This window comes from Acomys russatus, chromosome 27 (genome assembly GCF_903995435.1).
Source record: "Acomys russatus chromosome 27, mAcoRus1.1, whole genome shotgun sequence".
Lineage (NCBI taxonomy): Eukaryota > Metazoa > Chordata > Mammalia > Rodentia > Muridae > Acomys > Acomys russatus.
Genome location: NC_067163.1, coordinates 22,920,213 through 22,942,827, shown reverse-complemented (window position 1 = coordinate 22,942,827; position 22,615 = coordinate 22,920,213).

Here is a 22,615-nt window from a genome sequence, read left to right as displayed (position 1 = left end):
CCATTGGGGTATTTTCTTCATTAGTGATCAATGGGGAAGGGCCCAGCCCATTGTGATATGGCCATCCCTGGATTGTTGTTCCCAAGTTCTAAAAGAAAGCCGGCTGAGCAAGTCATGATGAGCAAGCAAGTAAGCATCACTCTTCCATGGCCTCTGAATCATCTGCTGCCTCCAGGTTCCTGCCCTGTTTAAGTTCCTATCCTGACTTCCTTCAGTGATGAACAGTAATGTGGAAGCATAAAGTCAAATAAACCCTTTCCTCCACAGTTTGTTTCAGTCCTGCTGTTTCATCATACCAATAGTAACTCTAACTATGACATTACCTGTGACTGTTACCCTTGCGGTTTTGCGGGGAGGGGGAACTAGAGCCCAGAATTCCCTCAGCTTCGCTTTTTCCTGTATTGAATACATATCACCTACATATCAACTTGTGTATTCATAGATGTGAGACTTGATTAGCCAAAAATGATAGATGCTGTACGGGATGTTTTTTTCTGACCTGTTGGTAGAGAAATATTCTAAAACCAGCAAAGGCTGAAGAAATGGAATCACTTTCCTTCAACTATATTATTTTAAATTTTCTTTCAGTGTATGTTCACTTACAAGCGTTCCATAGATTTCCAGAGAGCTAGGCAGGATCGCAGAACTCATTGTAGTCAACCATTGTGTTCTATGGTCGAGCAAACTAAGGGACAGAGTTTGAATTATTTGTGCTGCCACACACAGTTGTCAGACTCAGCCAAGTTGTTTTCTTTTCTTTTCTTTTTTTTTTTTTTTTGCACTTCTTTCTTTTTTATCTCTTCATTTCTTTCCACTTTCATTATTTTAATTGTGCCATGAATCAAACCAATGTTCTCACACATGCTAGACAAATGCCATGCGGTTGAGCTACACCTGTCCAGCTGAATTCATGTTTTTTGGCTATGCCTTATTCTACTCAATTTCTCTGTAAGTTTACCTAGCTCATGGAAACTTAAATATCCCTTGTGATTTGGGAAAAACACACATTAGTGGACTGAACATACATCCATAAAATAGTGACTTCTATTTATCCCCATTGCTTACGCTTCGAGCAAATGATCTCCCTGCCGCTGTAACTTCCCTTTGCTTAAAGCTTCAGTAATGAGTCACAGTGACCATTTTAACAGTGTTAATTTGATTATATTCATCTTCTATCAAAGCCTGAAGAATAATTCTAGACTGGTAACCTGGCTCAGCAGATGAAGATGCTTGCTGTCATGGCTGATAACCTGAGTTCAAATAGAGGAAGGAGAGAACTGAGTCCTGAAAGTTATCCTCTGATTTTCCTTATTTATTTTGTGGTACGTGTGTGCATGCACATGTATGAATACCCACAGAGAGATCAATAAATACATGCTTTTTTAAAGAGTAACACTTCCATTGCAGTTAGAATTAATTTCAATGTTTTTTTTTTTTACTAGATCTACTTGATCTATGTCCAGCTTTTCTGCCTCTGACCCTTGTACCAGACTCTGTAGCCACTTTAGCCTTTTCTCCCTCCCCCGACCCCTCAATATGAAGGCATGTTTCTATTTCCGATTCCTGATATTGATTTTTCTTCTTAATGAAGTCCTTTGTCTTTCCTTAAGTATTCCCCTCTTTCAATCTTGGTGGTCTTTCTGTAGAAGTGCTTCAAACATCCTGCCTAATGTTCTCCTTAGTCTCTAGGGTGAGTTGAATGAGAACGGCTACCACAGTCTCATATAGATGAGTTGTTTGGTCCCCAGTCAGTGGAACTTTTTGGAAGGATAAGGAGGTGTGGCCTTGTTGAAGAAGGTGGTCTCTGGAGGGTGGGCTTTGAGGTTTAAAAAAGTCCATGTCAGGCTCATATTCTCCTCTGCACCCCCCCCATCCACTTGTTGTCTGCAGATGAGGTTGTAAAGCTCTCAGCTACTGCTCCAGTGCCATAGCTGTCTGCTTTCCACTGTGATGATTTTGGACTAATCCTCTAAAACTATAAGTAAACCTCTAATTAGATGCCTTATGTTATAAGATTTACCATATTCATGGTGTCTTTTCTCAGCAATAGAAAAATAACTATGTGTCACTCTTGTCTATACATGATGATAGATGAAGATACATAATTTAAATAAAGTAGCAACTTTATTTACTTCATGACACTGTCTTTTCCCAGTTAGACTGCAAATTTCTATAAGTACATAGATGCATATAAGTGTTTGTAACATCTATACATTTTGGAAGTGAATACAGGACCTCATGCATACTGAGCACACACTCTACAATGAGCTATATCATAACTAGGGTAGGTATATTCATGTCTTGATCCTAGCATAATATTACTGGGATCAAGAGGAGGATTTGCACACAGTTTACCATGGTGTATTTGTTGAATGAATTCATGAACTTTAGGCCAGAAAAATTTGCAGAGGTTTTTTTTTGTTTTTTTGTTTTTTGTTTTGTTTTTTTAATAATCAAGGTGATTCTCAGCATTCCATCTGCCTAGTGGAACTTTTGTTCCCTTGGCTTCTGAGACAAGTTTTAATTTGTTATATTTCTACTTATTACTTTCAGCCATCCCAAAGAGACACACATTTCTCCTATTCATCACAAGATAGCTCCTTATGTTGGGTCTTCTGAAGAATTCTTGCTATTCTGACTAGAACCTTCTCTTAGGAGAAAAAGAAGGGCACAGGCTTGAAGAACATATTACATATGTTTACACAGACCATAAGTATTTCAAATAGTTGGCTCACATAATTTTTGGAAAAAAACAAGCTAAAGCTCTGAGGTTGTGCCTGTAGACTGAAAGAACAGATAGAATTTGATGATGAATAAACTATTTTGAGGCAGTTTTTTCCTATTCAGAGTGTCCTTAGCTTTTGTGCTGTAGTCTTTCCAACTTCCCCCTGACCACATGAAGCCCAGCCACCTTATTAAGAGGAACGTCATTTATATAAAGCCAATAGATCATGAATTTTAGTTGTACCTACAAAACGAGGTTGTAGCGACATCCTGGGATAAGGCCGGGCATCTGAGGGACTGGGCTAGGTCAGCAAATATGTCTTCTGCTATCCATAGTTACTGGTGGATATGCTAAGAAGGATAGTTCTCAGGGTTTTAGTTTATATATTTGAGTATTTTCCTGCATGCATGTATGTGTACTGCATACATGTCTGGTGCCTGAGGAGGCTGAAATAGGGCGTCCTATCTTCTGGAACTAGAGATACAGTTTCAAACTATTGTGTGGGTGCTGGGAACCAAGCCGCCAAGGTCCTCTGGCATCCCAAGGAGTCTGCTAACTTCTGAACCATCACGCCAGTCCCAGGAAAGAGCAACTTTTAGTTTTAGGTATTTTAATTACTTTCAGCAAAATTTATACTTAGATATAAAATCAACCAGATTTTCAGTACGATTGACCTGACTTAAATTTTCCCTGAATGTTTTTCAAATTTAAAATCATTCATTAAAAATGTTTTATGAGGAAAACTGTTAGTTTATCATTATTTTTATCTATAAGGGACATTTAAGATGACTTTGTCTGAGTTTATCTCCTTAATAAAAATAAAGACTGATCAAGGTGCATAATATTGAATTAAATGTTTCTTTCCTATATGAACCTATGTATACAATATATATTTATATAACAGTATATATTTATATAATATATAATATGTAGTCATTTAAGAACAGAAAAAGTAAAAGACTGAATTCATCACACTGAAGATTTTTTAAATTCCTTAATAACTGCTGAGGAATCCTCTAGAATCCTTTCAGTAAGATACTGATGCATGCTGGTACCTGGTGATCACTCTCACCCTTGCCTTCCTATAAGATCACCAACCAGACTGAATTTTCAAAAATACCTACTGATGGACTGGTAATTTACTTCAAGTGGTTAAGTGCCTGCTTAGCATAGAGAAGGCTCTGGAGTCAATCCCCAGCATCACATACAGAGGCATGAACTGTGCTTTATGCCCATAAATCTAGTACGCAGAAAGCAAAGGCAGGAGAGTAAGAAGTTCAGTGCCATTTCTGGTTGCAGAGCAAGTTTTAGGCCAGCCAAGGATACATGAGACCATATCTCAAATAGATAAATAGATAAATAAATAACATTTAAAAGTTTAAGCAATGTATAGGCAGTAAATAGTTAAATCTTTGTCACAATAGTGAAGAGGGAAAGGAGTGTGATCTTGAGGATGAAATGTGTGTTCAACTGGAAAATTGTCGTTGTTAAGTGTCTTGAATGTATTCATTGCTTAATTGTAGATATATTTTCTAATGCAAATCCCAATGGTTGTGTGAGTCTTCAATAATTGCATTATAAATAAAGCCTGCTACTAAGCCAAATAAATTATAAGCATATAACATGCATTTACAAGCTAGTAATCTTACCTCTAGTGTCATTTTAAATTAATTATGCTACAAATATATTAATGTTCCATAATTCTTGCATAATCTCATCAATATGGAGTTTATTCTAATATTAAATAAAAATGTAGAACAATTACTTCTGCTTCATAGAGTATAGATTTCCTATCTTCTCATAAGATGGGATAATTTATTTAGATGTATGTATTTATGGTATTGATTTTAAAATGTCACCCAATCTTATGTTCTCTCATTATTAATTCCCAGGGAAAACAAATCTCTTTCATTTTAATAAAACGCACATTGACCATTAATCATATTATAAAGTGTAATAATTGATCCATTGGTTTTGATTGTAACAGCCACATGAAGAAGTGTTCCTATTTGCCTTCAGTGGAGTAAATTAAATGGTAAATGGAAGCATAATTATGCATTCTTTCTTCGTGATGGATCCCACACATTAGCGCATTATAAAGATTCCTGCAATCAGTGTCTCGGCTTCCTAAGTTAAAGCTACAGTAAGAGTGTATATTCTAAACATTTAGTAAGTTGTGAAGACTTGACCACAGTTGTTGGCAATGGTTTTGTGAAATTCAGCCTGCCAAGCACATGGAACAGAGCCCAGGGTCATCTCTCCAAGAGGACTACTACAATTAAAAGAGAAATGTTTGTCAAGTCCGTTTGTTATCACCACGTATTAGTGTGAAGTGTCAGTCCCAGCCTGAGGGGACACCTTTCTCCCTAGGATGGAGGGAAGCGGCCGCTGAATTAACATATCCTTGTTTCTCAGAGGTCTTCAATAAGGTCCAGTGATCTGTGCTAATTTATGGTTCTCTCCGTAGCACATTCATCGTGGACACACTGCTTTCACATGCTGATAGTTTGTTCCTCAATGTGGCTTTTATGTGAAGGTTTTTGTTTTGGCAGTGGTAGTATTCTCTGTTTTAAAAATGGTACTTTATTTATGGTTCCACGAGAAGGCAGGCTTAATGAAGGCAGAGGCAGTATTGTCTTGTTCTCTTGTTTAGTATTGATTTGTGTCTTTGGCCTATCTCACTCCTTGATTGTAGTTAATTGCTCAATAGATGTTTATGGGAGAAAAAGAAGATGAGAGAGAAGAAGGAAGAAGCAAAACTTACCAAATGTTCTCGTGCTAAGGCAAGAATACAGCTGTGTGGGCTTGAAATTATGTCGCTGTAGTTTGTACACTCACAGTGAGGTTCACCTTGAGAGCTGTTTTAAATGCAGAGTTCAGTGTTGTTAGCTACAAGCACAATGTAGCACAGCAAATCCCTGTTTCTACATTTTAATTGAGAGCATATTTCTATAGATTCTCTCTTTTCCTTTTCCTTCCCGCAGTTCTAGCAGCCACCATCCCATAATTGATTCAGTAAGTTTGCATACTTGATATTAGCTCATGTAATCAGAATCATCCGCTGTGTGTTTTACGTGATTACATTGTTTTTCTTAGCATAGTATCCGCCACACTTATCGATGTCGTTGCATATTGAAGAAAATGTTGCTTGATAAGAGCATCCCATTTTATGTACTATGTTCCTTCTGTCCATATCTTATGCTGAGCACCGAGGTTCTTGCCACATCTTGGCTGTTGTGAGTACTACTGTAATGAATATATATGCTTTGTAACTGATAACCAAAAAAGATTCCCTTTAAGAAAGTCTGATAACAATGCAGTTTATTTTCTAAATAACGAGGAAAAAATAACATATCCTACTAGAGAGTTTGACTGGGTACCTCAAGTAATCTAAACTGTGTTTTATAAACAATACAACACAGGCCAGACCAGCATCCAGCCCACTGGATGGGGTTAGGGGTAGCTTCTCCTCCTATGTTTCCTGACTGTTAGGCTCTCAGGTAGAACCAATGAATATTAATTATAGAATATTTTTCAAACTGAAGTCAGATAAAAATAAGACACAAGAAGAAAACTAATCAAAAATGAACTATGATTCACATTCATATTTTGAATTATATAAAAATTAAAATTACTATACATTTTGTTGTTGATGTATCATAGATACTTTTGATAGAGTCTCCTGTAGCTCAGGGTATCCTCTAGTTTGCTGTGTTGTTGAGACTGGCCTTGAACTCCTAATTATAGTTGCTGCCCTTCACAAGTTCTAAGACTATAGGCGTATGCTACCAAGCCTAGATTTGGATACAACACTTTAAAAAATAATAGAATACCAGGGGGAAAGACAAGTAATAAAGAACGTGATGAAAAGAGTTCCATTACTTCCTCCCTCAATTCTATCTTTGTTTCTCACTTGGTGTATGTCTATATAATACTATTCTCATGGTTGTTTGTGGTTGAGATAGTAGAGCAACAACAACAAAACCCAACAAATCTCTATTATTTTGACTTCTTGTGATGACTATAGAGGTGACTTCTTTTCACACTTTGTAATTATTCTTTAAAAGATTTTATTTTTAATCATGTGTCCGTGTGTTGGAGGAGATACGTGCATATAGGGCTGCCTCTTAAATGCCTCAGGTTGAAAAATAACATCATTTTTAGTCTTTTATGAGTTCTACTTGAATTCTCTTTAATGTATCCAATCTGGATTTTACTTTTTAACTTTTCTTTTTAAAAAGATAAACCGCTGCTTGCAGCCTCTTTGGGACATGGATTTTCTTTTCTACTCCACCACAATTTATTCATTTTGAACTACTGTCTGAGAAAACTCAGAGCAGGTTTGTAGTTCAGACTCCTCTAATTGGCATCAGTGATGTAGCCTAAATATAATTTTATTCTTATGATTATTAATTTTTTCCTGTTTCATTTTCACCCCAGCCAAGTTTTATGAGTGTGACATGACATCTCCTAAAAGAATGCCTGTTATTCCCATTTAAAGTTTTTTCTTCTATTATCTTTTCTTAGGAGATAGTCTTGCCTCTTGACAGGTTGGTATGGTACACATAAGCCTTATACACTGAACTTTCACTTCTTTGACAATTTTTACATAAATAAGTATGTCAAATAAGAATTTTTCAAGTAGAAAAATAAAATGTTATATATACCATTGTGTTGGTCAGGTTTCTGTCATCATCACAAAATACTGAAGAAAAGCAACACAAGAAGAAACGTTTATTTTGATTCCTGGCGTCAGTCCATGGTTGGCTGGCTTTACTCCCTTAGGTGTGGCAGAGCATCCTGTTGATAGAAACATGTGGCAGGGAGAGGCTGCTCATCTCATGGTAGGCAGGAGGCAGAGAGAGCAAGTGACAAGGTATATGGAGATATTGACAGCTCCATTTCTGACCCTAGCACCCACGAGGACTTTCTGGGGTCAGATGCATTCGTATATAACTTCTGCCCTTTACTACAGTTTAGGACTCTTACTGACTGCTCAAAAAACGCTCAGTCCAAGTGTCTGATAGAAAGACACCAAGATAAACTCCCAGAGACAGAGAGACAGACCTCTCTCTTCCCTATTAAGAGAAGATCGCTTATCCTGCTGTTCACATCAATCCTGGATTCAACCCCTTCCTACACTCAACACTTGAGACAGTTCTGTCACTCTGCCTCTACCCTCTGGCAAATGCTGAATCTGACTGACTTCTCTATTCTCAATTACTTCCTAGGTTCATGCTATCTTTCTGCTTCCAGTCTTCTCCATCCTCCTCCCTTTGCTGTGTTTTGAGTAAGGCTCACTGTGTAGACTGAAAATCTAGACACTCACTCTCTTAGATCCGTTTCACAGCAATCCTCCTGCTGCAGCCTCCTGAGTGCTGATTTTGCTCATATGAGCCACCATGCCTGGATTTGTTCCTTTACTTTTTCTCTCTCTCTCTCTCTCTCTCTCTCTCTCTCTCTCTCTCTCTCTCTCTCTCTCTCTCTCTTTCTTTTACTGTATTTGGCATACTCACTGAAAGTTTAAAAATATGTATCATGTCATTCCCTATAAGAAAATTCCTTTCTAATAACTTCAACTTCTTGGCATGAACTGTGAGAGCCATTATGTCAAGCACCTGTTGCTTCTCCATTTGTGTTCTGTGCTTTATCTCACTTCTACCTTTGTTTCATCGCCGTAGGCATACTGACCCTATTGTTGGGAAATATGTTGAGGCATTTGCTCCTGTGTTCTTTCATGAGTCGCTACTGCTCTAGACAATCAGGCTCTCTCAGTTTGGTTGAGCCTCATGATAAATGTACTTTCTCAAGCTCTTCAGAAAAGAATAACTCATCCAATTACCATCCTCTGTCATAGTTCATCCCTTCACATTACTTTTTGTTTTCATTCTTTGTAACACTGCCTACCTACTGCCATCAACACAGATGGTTTTGTCCTCCAGACCGCATGTCCACTGCAGCTGGACATGAGAAGCTGAGAACAGTGCAGATATGACCCCTGCTGTACCAGAAGGTCTCCTGAAGATGCTGACTGATGCCTGTTACCTAGTCAGAGGAACCATTTGTTGCATAAAACACTCTTTTAAAGACATCATGAGGTTTTCTTTTTCTTTTCATGCCATAGTCTAATCACTCATTTTTCTGTTTCTCCTGTCTTGTCTTTGTGGCTATCTCAGGAATATCTTTCTGCTTTATGAAACCACACTCCCTGCTCTGGCTAAGAGCCTTCTCGAGGCAGATGGTTAACTGTATTTAGAAAGTGGGTTTCAGAACTGTATTCGGGTGGCAAGCAGTGTGTCTGCTAGTCATGGAGTGAGCAAGGGCGGAGAAGGAGGCAGCCAACTCCACAGCTGTTCTCCCCATGGTCCTTCCAGAAGGTCCTGGCTCCTGCTTTATTGGCGGTGTTTGGCTCCTTACCTGGGCTAGAGCTTGGAGAACTTCAGCTTGGAGGAGTGTCTGAAGGAGAGAATTGACTTAACTGAGAGTAGTTTTGCCTACATGAGTTTAGGCTGTGACAATTTTATATTTCTCATTAGTCAGCCCCAATCCTATTTATCGTTCAAGGATTTTATTTTCAAAAATTTCCTTATCCTGTCATTGAGTTTTTGAAAAAACACATTTTTTTAAATTTCTATAAGATTTAGCACAAAGCCATCAGGTGTGTATATGCATAAATTCTGTTTCCTCTGGTTTCTATTGCAGTTTACTAGATATAGCCAGAGATGTAAAACTTAAATTATGTTTTTAACTATAAAAGTATCTTTCTAGTCCTATTTATCTTTAGAAATTATGTAAAACATTAATAACATATTTGATTTAAAAAAACAAACAAACATCAAACTGTTGTTTAGAATGAGTTTGGGGACAGAAAGTTTATCAAGAGTTTGATAATTTTGCCCAAAGAGAAACAAGGATGTTCTCAGGACTTGGAAGATGTTCACATTACCAGAACATTACACCATCCCATGAGTTTTTGTTTCTCTTGCATTAGTCACCAACTGTACTAAGTACCTCAAACCCTGAGTTATCATTGATATCTCATATACCCCATATTCCAAAAAGCCATAGCTTTGAACTCTGTTCCCTTCTGCTACTTTGTCATCTAAAACCTCTCCCTGGCTTCCTTGGTGGAAATAGGCTGTGTGGGAGCTTGGAGTATCACATTCCCCCCATATATAACAGCTGGGAAATTTCAGGCTCTGTCATGGATTGTGGGCTATTTTTGAACCTTGGCAGACTCTAGGATTAGTAACTTAAATATGGAGCATCATAGATCACAAATGCTTAACAAGCGACCTTCATTGTGCAACTCATAAGGAAAACACAAATAAGTGCAGCTTGATGGCTTGGGAGAGTTGTTCTTAAACGTCAGTGTGTCCAAATGATGGGCCATCGAGAAGGCAATTTAAAATACAGGTTTCTGGGTCTCCCTCCCAAAGCTTCTGATATACTCAGAAGAGGTAGGCTGGGGATATGCCTTTCTGATGAATTCCCAGGGGTAGCTTCTTGCTGGTGATTAGAGGCATCACAGTAGATGTTTATAGGGTAAGCTTGATGGTCACTTCTTTATATGAAGTCAGATTCTCCTGTTTTAGGATTTTTTTCCATGTTACTATTCCTGTTTCATTTCTGGTCCTAGTTTCCTGTCTCTGAAACACTGCCTTGCTTTTAGTGACCCTCCAAAATGTAGAAAGCAGGAAAAGAAGGAAGATAAATAAAAAAAAAATACACACTTCAAGGCTGAAATATGTTTCTACATTGCACCTGGATTATTTGTCATCCAACTGAGATTATCATATATAATTGAAAATTAATAAAACTGTAAATGTTTTTCAACATGGAGTGTACTGTTGAGGCTACCTGGCATAGACCGATCATTACATCATGGAGAAAACTGAAGAACATGCGAAATATCTGAGCTAGTATTTCTTTTACTACTGTTTTTTTTTTATGTTCTGCTATCCACAGAATCCTTCCATGGCTATACTGTTTCCATTTGTGTTCCAGTCACCACCATAGATATTGGCCATTAAGGTTTATTGAGACTATTGGAAATATTACTATATACTTTGCATATAAGCAAGTATGGACCGTTTCAGTTCTTGGAAGAGAAGAATTAATGCCAATGCATTATAGTTCATTGGAACAGCACTGGACTTCTTTTACTTTTATACCTATACTAATTTAATGCTAATGATTAAAGTTATTAACATAATTAGTGACTTTCATGACAAAATATCATACAATGAAATAATATAAAAATACATAATAATAAAATAAAGATTAATGAATTGGCCTGAATTTTAGTTTCTAATGAGAAGCAGATGTACACTGTGTGAAGTCTGCTGCTGCTTTTCTCATTGACTGTGTTGTGAAGCTGCCTTACATACCTCAGTCACATGATTTCATTTATACCTCTCAGGAATTTCACCAAATCAAGTGTAGTGATTCACCCTTAGGTTCTGGATTCCATATTAAGGAGCAAAGCTTCAAATCATCCTTCTCGCACATTGCATCTCATAGAAAGCAAAGTTTAGTTTAACACTCAGAACTCATAGCTCGAGCACATGTTTAAGTAAGTAATCTCCATTGCCACAATGAGTATTATAACAAGAAAAAATAACTGCAAACTATAGCTGGAGCCAGGAAATATGGCCAGAATAGATCTGGGGGGGGGGGGGCACATGGCCTCTGCCTTTCTCTGCATCCATGAGCTTGTTTTAACTGTGGAAATCCTCTCAGCCAGTGATGTCAGAGACGTGTTTGCTCAATGTCATCCTTTCCCACTTGCTGAGTAAAGTCCAGCTTGGCCTGACTTGGTTCCCATAGGCATCATGAGTCACACTGCTGCTCACCAGCCGGTTCCTTTTCTGGCTACATAACCTTGGGAAAGTCACCAAGTTCTCTGGCCTTCACTTACTTAGCTGTGAGCCAGAAGTGTCGAGAAGTGAGAGGGCATATTCTAGCTAAAAGTGGGAGAACTAAATTAGGTAACATGTGTTAAAGCTCTAAGAATTTGTGAAAATTCTTAGAGTTAGTCCAGTATAAAAAAAAAAAAAAAAAAACCTGTCATTATGTAATGTTGTGATTGTTCACGCTAGTTTGTATTCCCTAATAATTAATAAATCATAAGATGTATTTTAGCAAGTGTATGCATGCTTCTCAAAGATTTCTGCTCCATTTACCAACTTCCATCTCCAGCTTTTCTTAGCTAATTTGAATGGAATAAAATTCATGTTAGTGCTAGTTTTCCACACATCATGTTTCTCTAGTTGTAGTCCACTTTCTTCAAGTTGCTCTTCCAACATTATTCCTGAATATCATGTTTTGTTTCTTATTCCATTTTTTATATGTGTCTGTGCTTTGTTTAGCATGTGTGGGGATGCATGCATGCAACGTGTGTGTGTGTGTGTGTGTGTGTGTGTGTGTGTGTGTGTGTGTGTGTGCTTGCTTGTATATGTAGAGACCTGGCAGTAATGCTGGGAATTATCCTTGACCTCTCTCCCATCTTCTTTGTTGAAGCAGGCATTCTCAACCAAATGCAGAGCTCATGGATATAGCTAGTTCAGTAGCCAGCTTGCTCTGGGTCTCCTCCCCTCCATCTTCTAAGGCTGGAATGACAGGCATGGTATGGTGTCTACCCTGCATTTCTGTGGGTTGCTGGGGAATCCACACCCTGATCCTGATGCTTATACAGAAGACATTTTAGCCCACTAGCCATCTCCTCAGACCCTTTCATATTTAGAAGTATTGTTTTCCTCTTGTTTTCTCCCAGATTCCCCTCCCAACATCTGCTGTGGAGGAGGCTGGTGTCCTGGATTTGAGCAGTGTTATACACGTAATACTTTCGAAGACTGTGTGAAGGGAAACAGGGTTTTTCCACACTTTTTTAATGTATTAAAATTCTGCCTTCTTAATTTTTAAATGTATGTTTCTTTGATGTTAAGGACGTTTATAAGGACCAGCTTCTGTAGATCTTTTTTGTTTTAATCTAAAACGCTAAAATTCTGCATCCTTTTGATAGTAGCTCTATTTCCCTCCCCCTGCCCCACTGGGTCACAATTCTGTTACCACAAAGACATATTTTGACTGATCTAAGCACTTCATGTTGCTGGAATCATGAAGTGCTTATCCGTTTGTTTGAGATTTGTTCTACTTAACGTAAAGTCCTTAAGGATCACTCACGTAATAGCATGTTGTAGAACTACCTGCATTTTAAAGGGTGAATAAATATTCTAACATATACGTTATCCATTCTGGTACTTTTATTCATCTATCCCTGGTACCTGGCTTCTTACTTCCTTCTTAGCTATTAATGGTAAGAGCATGGGTATCTAGATGAGATGCTGATCTAAATGTTTTGGTATATACTCAGAAGGACAGTGGCTATTATATCATAATGTAATTCTGTTTTCCCATTATTACTTTCTGTTTTTGAGATTATAATGTAACTACTTCATGTCTTTCTCCAAACTCTCCCATATACCCCAACTTGTTGTCTTTTCATATTCATGGCCTCTAGGAATTTCCATATAGTTTTCCAAAGTATCTATGTGATTTAATAGTCTCATCAAGGATACAAAATCCCCACCTTCTTTTCTTCTTTCTTTCTTTCTTTCTTTCTTTCTTTCTTTCTTTCTTTCTTTCTTTCTTTCTTTCTTGTAATAGCTATCTAATTAGCAATGAAGTGGCTCTAGTTTGTCTTTTTCATTTTTTTTCGCAGCTAGGATGGAACTCTGTCTTAGTTAGGGTTCTATTGCTGTGAAGCAACACTATAACCATGGCAACCTTTAAAGGAAAATGTTTAGTTGGGGACAGGTTACATTTTTAGAGGTTTGGTCCATTATCATCATGGCGGGAAATATGGCAGCATGCAGACCGACATGGCACTAAAGAAAGACCTGAGAGTTCTACATTTTGATCCAAAAGAAGCCGAAGGAGACTGTGTGCCACACTGGGTGTAGCTTTAGTGTGTGAGACCTCAAATCCTGCCTCTGCAGTAACACACTTCCTCCAACAAGGTTCTGCTTCCTAATAGTGCCACTCCCTATGAACCTATGGGGCCTTTCCCACTCAAAGCACCATAAACTCATGACATAGAACTGGCAAGCCTTGAACCCACAGAGTTCCTCTTACTTGTCCTCCAAGAGCTGGGACCAAGGGTGCTTGCTACCACACCCAGGCTGATCCTTCATATTCTTAAGGATTAATAAAGTTGAAAATGTTTTTCAAATAATTATTGCACATATTCATACTGCCTTTGGAGAGATAGATTCAAGTTCCTGCTCATGGTTTGAATCAAGTTCAGCTGAGGTCTCTAATGGCTGAGCCACCTATCTCTATCTGTTCTGTTTCCAGGCCTGATTCCAACGCCACTTCATGTTACATTTGAAGCCAAGGTGCCTGGCAGCTTATGTCAAGCAAGCAAAAGCCTTCTTATTTTTATCTGTAATAATGTGCCCTTTACTCAGACTTACACATGGACACCTGATCTCAGACCAGAAAAGTATCACAGATGTTGGGGGACCACTTGCACATGATCCTGGTCACTATTTCCTGGGACTTTTATTTCTTCCATGAGGGTCTACCATGATGGCGTTAACCCATACTCAAGTTTACTAATTCCAGTGGAGACTTTACTTGGATTCTTAGTAATTGTTATAACTCCTCTGTCTAGATCAATACCTTGAAGGAAATAGAAAATCTCCCAACTTTTTAAGAAACTTAGAAGTCTATGAGTTTCTATATTGTAACTATTATAATAACTAAGATATCTTGATCTTTTTACATGAATATCCCTCTAAAGATTAACATATAGCATTAACATATGACATATAACAAACACATTATTTGTTTAAATACTTATTTTGTGAAACAGGTGAACAGATATTAAAAATGTCAACCCCCCCCAAATTTGTGTGCATATGTGTGTGTACGTGTTCATGCACACTTCCTCAGTAAGTGAGCCAATTAGAACTAGGATTCATATCTTAGGCTGTACTGTCTCCAAGGCTGGCATTATTCTACTGGGATATCATTAAAGGAAATGTCACAGGAATGTCATTGGCTCTTCTACCCTGAACACAAAGCTTTCTAAGTCTCTCAGTGACATTCTTCTCAGCATGTATTAAAGTTTAGATTGTTTCTATTCATAGGCTGTCTGGTTCAGATGTTATATGTACTGTGTTCCCAAAGGTGGAAGACATGTAATACATATGTTTTAAACTCTTTTCTTCAAAATTAAATATAAACTTAGAAATGCTTTATTAAGAAGATTCTATGAGGAGATTACTTCCCCATTCATGTCTTTGAAGAGCCCTTAAGTAGTCTCTTCCCAAAAAGACAGCGCTTCACCCAGGCCTGAAGAACTTGGCAAATAGTAAATAAAAGTAGCCATGAAGAAACATACCACATCAGTGCACTTAGGAATGTCCTGCTAGTGATTTGGTACTCTCACTCAGGTCACAACTTCTATCCATTTCTTTTTCTGCAGTCTCAGGGACTTGTGTGGCCAGGAGTGCTGGGCAGTGACCTAGGCGTGAAGGAGTAGCAGGCCACTGGAAGCTAGATAACAGCATTTCACAGTGGTGACCAAGGATGAGAGGCTATGCTCTCTACTCCCCTTTCTTCCAATACCTGACATGCTTGAATGAAGCCCATTGAAGGGATCACTAAATTCCTAATCCAAACACAGAGACTATGGAGAGCATTGGCATTAAAATGGGAATACACACTAGTAGATGAGTGAGAAAATCTTTATATTTGTATTTTTGTTGCTTTTTTTTTTTTTTTTTTTTTTTTTATGTTTTTCAAGACAGGGTTTCTCTGTGTAATAGCCCCCCTGGCTGTCCTGGAATGCTCTTTGTAGGCCATGCTGGCCTCGAACTTACAGAGATCCACCTGCCTCTGCCTCCTGAGTGCTGGAATTAAAGGAGTGCGTCACTACGGTCAACTATATTTGTATTTTTTTAAACGTTTCAGTGGGTGACATGGGAGGGCTAGGTATAACCCCCTTTCTATTTCCATGGTTATAAGCTGTTTAAACTTCTCCCTTCAGCATGTGATGAAAAGCGAAGTGCCTTCCCAACACAAAACCACTAAGCACTGTGTCAACAAAAGTTGTATTTTTAAGTTACATGCAATTGTAATGAATTTTAAGTTAGCGTAAACTCATTGACTTGAAAATCAGTCTAGCCCTTTGAAATTCTTTCTGTAAGTATTAATGAGTACATCCGGATTGTTAATCCTATTCTTGGATGGGTGTCCCCCAGAGAGGCATGGTGAGCATGGACTCAAACGTTTCAGTGACCCAGTTTTCCTTTTGTACGTTTGCCTAAAGTAGTGCTTGATAGAGGAAGAACCGATGTCACAGAAGAACTACTGATTTTGTCATTACAAAGTACCTACCAAGCTCCTCTCCTCTCCCAAGAAGTATGAACAACATCAACAAAAAGAACCACAAATGTAAGTTTGGAATAATTTGTTGCATTCATTTTCAACCAACGCTTAGGTTTTTCTTCCTCCTATCAAATAGCTCTTGTAGTCTTGTGTACACGATGGCTAAAGAGAACAATATTTTAACACTTTACATCCCATTTCATATGTTGTAGGTGTTTTTAAATGTTTAAAATTCTTTGGTGATTTAAGTAGAAAAACAATCTGCCATATATATCTGAAAATATATTGCAAGAAGGCAGTTGAACATCTAAACTCTATACACAACAAGAACACAAGGTTGTATCTTGGCCCACACCTTTACTTTTTTTTAGTATGTGTCCTGGGTTTTATATTTAAAATAGTGCATATCTTAGGCAGTTCTCATTTGTGCACATTACTGGCCATATGCCAAATCCTTCCTTTCAAACAAACTCCGTTTTTAAAAAATTGCAAAGTATTCATATTTCTAATCTTATACACAGTTGTTATGTTCCAAGTTAGGCAGAATTCAAAAGCACATTAGCACTGATGGTTAATTGCAAATTAGGAGCCTCATCCTATCCAAGGGCCAATTACCCTTCTCTAAGTCCTAGGTAGAGAAAACAATTTAAGTGAACAGTTCAAATGCCATTTTCTCTGGTAACAAAATAATTCTAATTTCACCTAATCTGGAATTTCTTATTAGTTTCTTAACTATTGACTTGAGAGAAGTTTCTAATACTCTTATAATTACTCTACTGATGCAGAGTTGAAGATCTGACTGTTTGGTTACCTTATTCCTAAACAGTTAGGGGTACCTAAGAGGCTGTAAAGCTGAAGTATAGAATATGCCAATTTGTTTTAGAGTAGTTTGAATACTTAGTTGTTTTTATTCTTGTTTTTTTTTTTTAAACTATTGCTTCTTTGTGAGTTTCATATCAGGCACCCCAGTCCTGCTCTATCTCACTGTCTCCTTATATCCACCTTTTGCTCTTGCAACCTCTCCCCTAAAGTAACATGCACGTGCGTGCATGCACACACACACACACACACACACACACACACACACACACACACACACACACACGATAGAAATCATCTCATCATGGAAGCTGTAGTATATCACAGTGTGTCCCACAGTATATCCCTCTGTGCACACATCTTCACTTGCAAATGTTCTTTGCAACGAGTCATTGGTCTGGCTTGAGGCCTCCGGCTTCTGTGACATCATCAATATTGGATCCTTGCTGCGACTCCTCCTGGTTATCCAGTTGTTGTCTTGTGTTATGGAGATCCTACATCTTTGGGTCAGCAGGACTGGCTCTTTCGCATGGTCCAACTGGTTGCAGATGATAGAGAATTTGGGCTGGGCTAACTCGGAGCCCTGGATCTGGTCAGCCTACCAAAACGGTGCCAGCTAGTCCACCCATTGTTGCCGTTGGCAGAAGGCAGCGTCATCTTTTTTGCTCTCATGCTTCAGGGCCAGCTCACCCACACCTAGGTCTCCAGATCCAGCTCGGCTGTGCTGCCCAGTCAAAGAACCTGGTCCACTTTCCCAACTGCTATAGTCATGGAGGGGTAGAGCTAGCACTCCTGCTCTCATGATCTCAGGAACAGTTCTCATCAAGTGTGTGTGTGTGAGGCAGTGGATGGGTGGGGTGGGTGGGTGGGTGTGAACTACTACAGATGTGTGTGTGTGTAGTGTCGGGGGGGGCAAAGTCTCGTTTTGTTTTGAGATAAGTTCTTACTCTATAGCCACACTGGCCTCAATTTTGTGATGATCTACTTGCCTCAGCCTCTTGCATGCTGAGATCATAGAACTAGGCCACCATGCCCAGTTCAGTCTTTTAGACAGTTTTCTAAACTCATGCCTGGAGCGGTTTCAGTTCTGTGGTGTTTGTCTGATTTTTTGCTTACAGAAAAAGGCAACGCTTTGGGGTTTGGGGGAATAACACAAGCCTCTGAGTCTGGTGGTCTTGGAAAAGAAGGAAAGAAAAAAAAAAAAAAAAAAAAAAAGAATCCAAACATGTTTTTCTGTGTTTGATAAAAAAGGGAGGAGAGGGAACATGAGTTTTCAGTTTCCCTCAAGTTTTCACTGTTTCAAAGGGATGATTATGAAACTGGGTTGAGGGAATGATTGTTTTGAAGTTTATCTGAGACTAGAAACCTGGCTCAGGTGTGCTGTCTTGTCTCCCATTGTCAGTTTATGTTGATCCTGAGTTTTGAGAAATGTATGCCACTTGCCCTTTCTACAAATGTGCAATGCTTGTATACCTTTGATCAAGTTGAAGCTCCATTTCACTTACACAAATGGAAGATGTTTTTAGCAGATCTAAGTGAGATTCAGAGAGCAATGTATTCTTTTAAATCTCCAGTGGACCCAAAGCTTGAACTAAACACCGCTCATCTGCTGCTTTCATATAACTTTATTTCCTAATACATTATTATCTGCAATGTTGGCCTCAATTGTAGTCACCATAGGTAGGAAGTAACTCAGCAGAATTTTTGAGGAAAGTTTAGAGTGTACATGATAGATGATAATCATTATATTTCAACTTCTTTCTGTTTATGTGGTTTTAATTTGTCCTCTACAATGTGATGGACACTTCATCCTCCACAAAATATTACTGACAGGAAGGACCTAATGTGAGCGTTTTTGGACACAAGAGTTTAAACTGCCTTTTGGCTTCTATGTCAAAAATCAAGTGTCTGAATGTGTGTGGATTTATTTCTGGGTCTTCAATTTGATTCTATTGGTCAACAGGCCTGTTGCTATGCCAGTACCATGTTGTTTTAATTACTGTTGCTCTATAGTACAGCTTGAGATCAGGAATTGAAATTTCTCTGGAGGATCTTTTATTGTACAGGATTGCTTTAGCTATTCTGGGCTTTTTTGTTTTTCCATGTGAAATTGAAAATTGATCTTTCAATGCCTTTAAAATTTTGTGTAGGTATTTTGTTAGGAATCGCACTGAATCTGTAAATTGTCTTTGCTAAGATGGCCAAATCTGGAAAAAGAATAGCAACTCCAACAAATGGTGCTGGTCTAACTGGATGTCTATGTGTAGAAAGATGCAAGTAGATCCATATTTATCACCACGCACAAAACTCAAGTCCAAGTGGATTAAAGACCTCAATATAAAACCAGACACACTAAATCTGTTGGAAGAAAAAGTTGGGAAGAGCCTGGAACTCATTGGCACAGGAGACAACTTCCTGAACAGAACATCAACAGCCCAGGCTCTAAGGTCAACAATTAATAAATGGGACCTCATGAGGCTGAGAAGCTTCTGTAAGGTAGAAGACACTGTCAACAGAACAAAGTGACAGCCTACAGACTGGGAAAAGATCTTCTCCAACCCTACATCTGACAAAGGTCTAATATCCAAAATATATACAGAGCTCAAGAAATTAAACTCCACCAAACCAAATAACCCAGTTAAGAAATGGGATTCACAATTAAACAGAGAATTCTCAACAGAGGAACATTGAATGGTTGAGAAACACTGAAAGAAATGCTCAATGTCCTTAGTCATCAGGAGAATGAAAATCAGAAAACTGAGAAAGTCCCAGCTATTCCACTCCTTGGAGTATACCCAGAAGATGTTCCACCACACAACAAGGACGTATACTTGACCATGTTCATTGCAGCCTTATTTGTAATAGCCAGAACCTGGAAACAACCTAAATGTCTCTCAATCAAAGAGTGGATAAAGATACTGTGGTACATTTACACTATGAAATACTACTCAGCTATTAAAAAGAAGGGAATCTTGAGATTTGCAGGCAAATGGATGGAACTAGAAATGATCATCCTGAGTGAGTTAACCGAGATCCAGAAAGACTCACATGGCATATACCCACTTATAATTGGACATTAGCCCAAAATGGATGTCACATGAAAGTCTTCACTTACTAGGAGATTGGGATAGATGCGGTGACTTCCTACTGGGACTGTAGGTGAGGTAAATATGAGAAAATAGGGAATTAGAAGGATCCAAAGGGTCCTAGAAACCCACAAGAAGAACATCACGATGGACAGATCTGGGACCAGGGGTGTCTGCTCAACCTACTTTACCAACCAAGGACAATACATGCCATAAACTTTGAACCTATGTTCAGATATAGACAAGGGACAGGACATTCTCCACAGTTGAGTGGAGAGTGAGGACAGACTCTGACATGAACTCTGGTGCCCCATATTCGACCGCTTTCCCTTGGTGAGGAGGCCTGGTTGCACTCAGAGAAAGGATAAGCATGCCACCAGTATGAGACTTGATAGGCTGTGACCATATTGTGGGGGAGGAGGTCCCCTTCTGTCACAGACATAGGGGAGGGGAGTAGAGTGAAAGAGGGAGAGAGGGAGGAACAGGAGGATACGGGTGAAGGGATAACAATTGAGATGTAATCTAAATAAATTAATAAAAAATAAAAAACAAGAAAACCCTGCCTTTTGGATGTACTAATAATATCCATTGCGTGGGATGTGGATTCAGACACCTTCAAAGAGATATGTGTTTTCTCATCATTGGAGGCTGGAACTCCACATCAAGACACAGGCATCTCTTCTCATCATTAGGTATACAAGATGACAATGGCAATCGAAGTATAAAGGGCTTCTATAGAAGAGAAGGCTTGGTGCCACCTAATGGAGCTCTGCAGCTCTGTATCCATGTGGTAGGAGAATGTGACCTAAGTAATTATGTCATGGCTTCCAAACCTAATACTATTGGAAACAAACCATGGATTATTTCTATCCTAATGCTTTGGCTTATCAAAAACTTCTAGTCCCCACTTGTGTCTCTTTCTGAGTCCTATTTCTTTTCCAAATTACTTAACTCAACTTTTCTCAAAATAGAGGATTAAACCCAGAGCCTTACACATGCTCTCCCATTTACCTACATCTCTAGCTCTCTTTTTATTTTGAGATGGGATCTCACTAAATTGCTCAGGTTGCCCTTGAATTCACCACGCTCCTGCTCCTCCCTTCTGAATGCTGAGATTGCCATTGTGTACTATCGTAGGTGGTTCCATTTTGAGCTTTGATGGAGGCAGGCATTATCCTGAGCTGTTTTTAACAAAGTGCTTCACTGGGTCCATGTAAGAAAACAGGAAGAATATACCTTTCTTTTACAAATGAAGGTACAGTGAAGTTGAGAGGCATCTTAAGGTCATATAGGTAATTGGATATCAGGACTTGAGCTATTGACTTAAGACACCATTTCCTGTAGTGACACATAGGTCTTATGATGCAATGCTGCAGTGACACTTGTCCCCTGCATTAGCATCCTATGCAAATGGAGTTTCTTGTGAGGCTTCTGTAGCTTCAGTTTCTATTAGCCTCACTGCGAGGTTACAACATGATACACTGGCCTCTGCTTGACAGAAGGACAGAAGGAATTGTTGACACCATACTGACTCCTGAAGCCCTCCACCAAGGAGAGATGTGTGCACTTACTGCTAACAGTCCAGTGATTCATCCACATCAAACAGCAAACCTTGAGCTTTTCAGGCTGAGGAAAAAGATTTCTTCCCTAGGGAGGTTCAGTGGGTATTACCTGCAGCTGTCCCGAGATGGCTTCTCTACCTCAGTCTCCTTTGAGACTTTACTGAGATGCTAAGTCTGTTAGTTTTGTGGACTAGGTTGATATTTAACACAGATGCTAGACTCTGGCCTCACTGAGGGGAATTCATAGTTTAACAGAAAAGCCACATGTAAACCCAAGGTTCTGAAATTCTCGTTTCTGTGCCTTCGTTTTGGAAGTCTCACCTTCGATTTTATACGCTGAGGTGGTAGATGAGGTCGTCCTGTTTTGCAAATAGAAGCTATCTCAGGAGACAAATAACAATGGCATACAAATTTTATGAAGTTTATTTTTAGTAGCACATTCAGGCTAGGTTTCATTGTCAATATTTTCCTTGGAAACCAAGAAGCCAACAGAGGAGCGGGGATTTATGAATTGATGTGCTATTAATATTAGCCCTGACATCTTAAAGTTTTAAAAAAAACCTGCAGAAGAGATACGGGAACAAATGAATATAGAGTTCCTGACAGCCTAGAGAGATAGGGCCATCCCCAAGAATTATGAACAAGGATGTTTTCAGGGTGGCTTTGCTCACACCTGCTTCACTGCTGCTGCCGCTGCTTTTTCTTTTTCAGCTGTAGCACCTACTGACTGCCTGCTTCATCAATATGGTGTCAACAGGAGAAGGATGTTTTGGCAGAGAGTCTTAAGTCAATAGACTGTACTGATCACTACCTTAATTAACAGTCTATAAGCATCATGCAATTCACTGCTAATGCTACCCTGGCATCAAGAAAAAAAAAATTGGATAAGAGAAGTTTAGGCAGTATTGCATTAGACTCATTATACATTCAATTTAGTTTCACTAAAATCACATGGACTACAGCTGGATGGTAGCCTGAGTGTGATACTGATTCCTTTTATGGAACTTTTATTCGTATAATTGGAC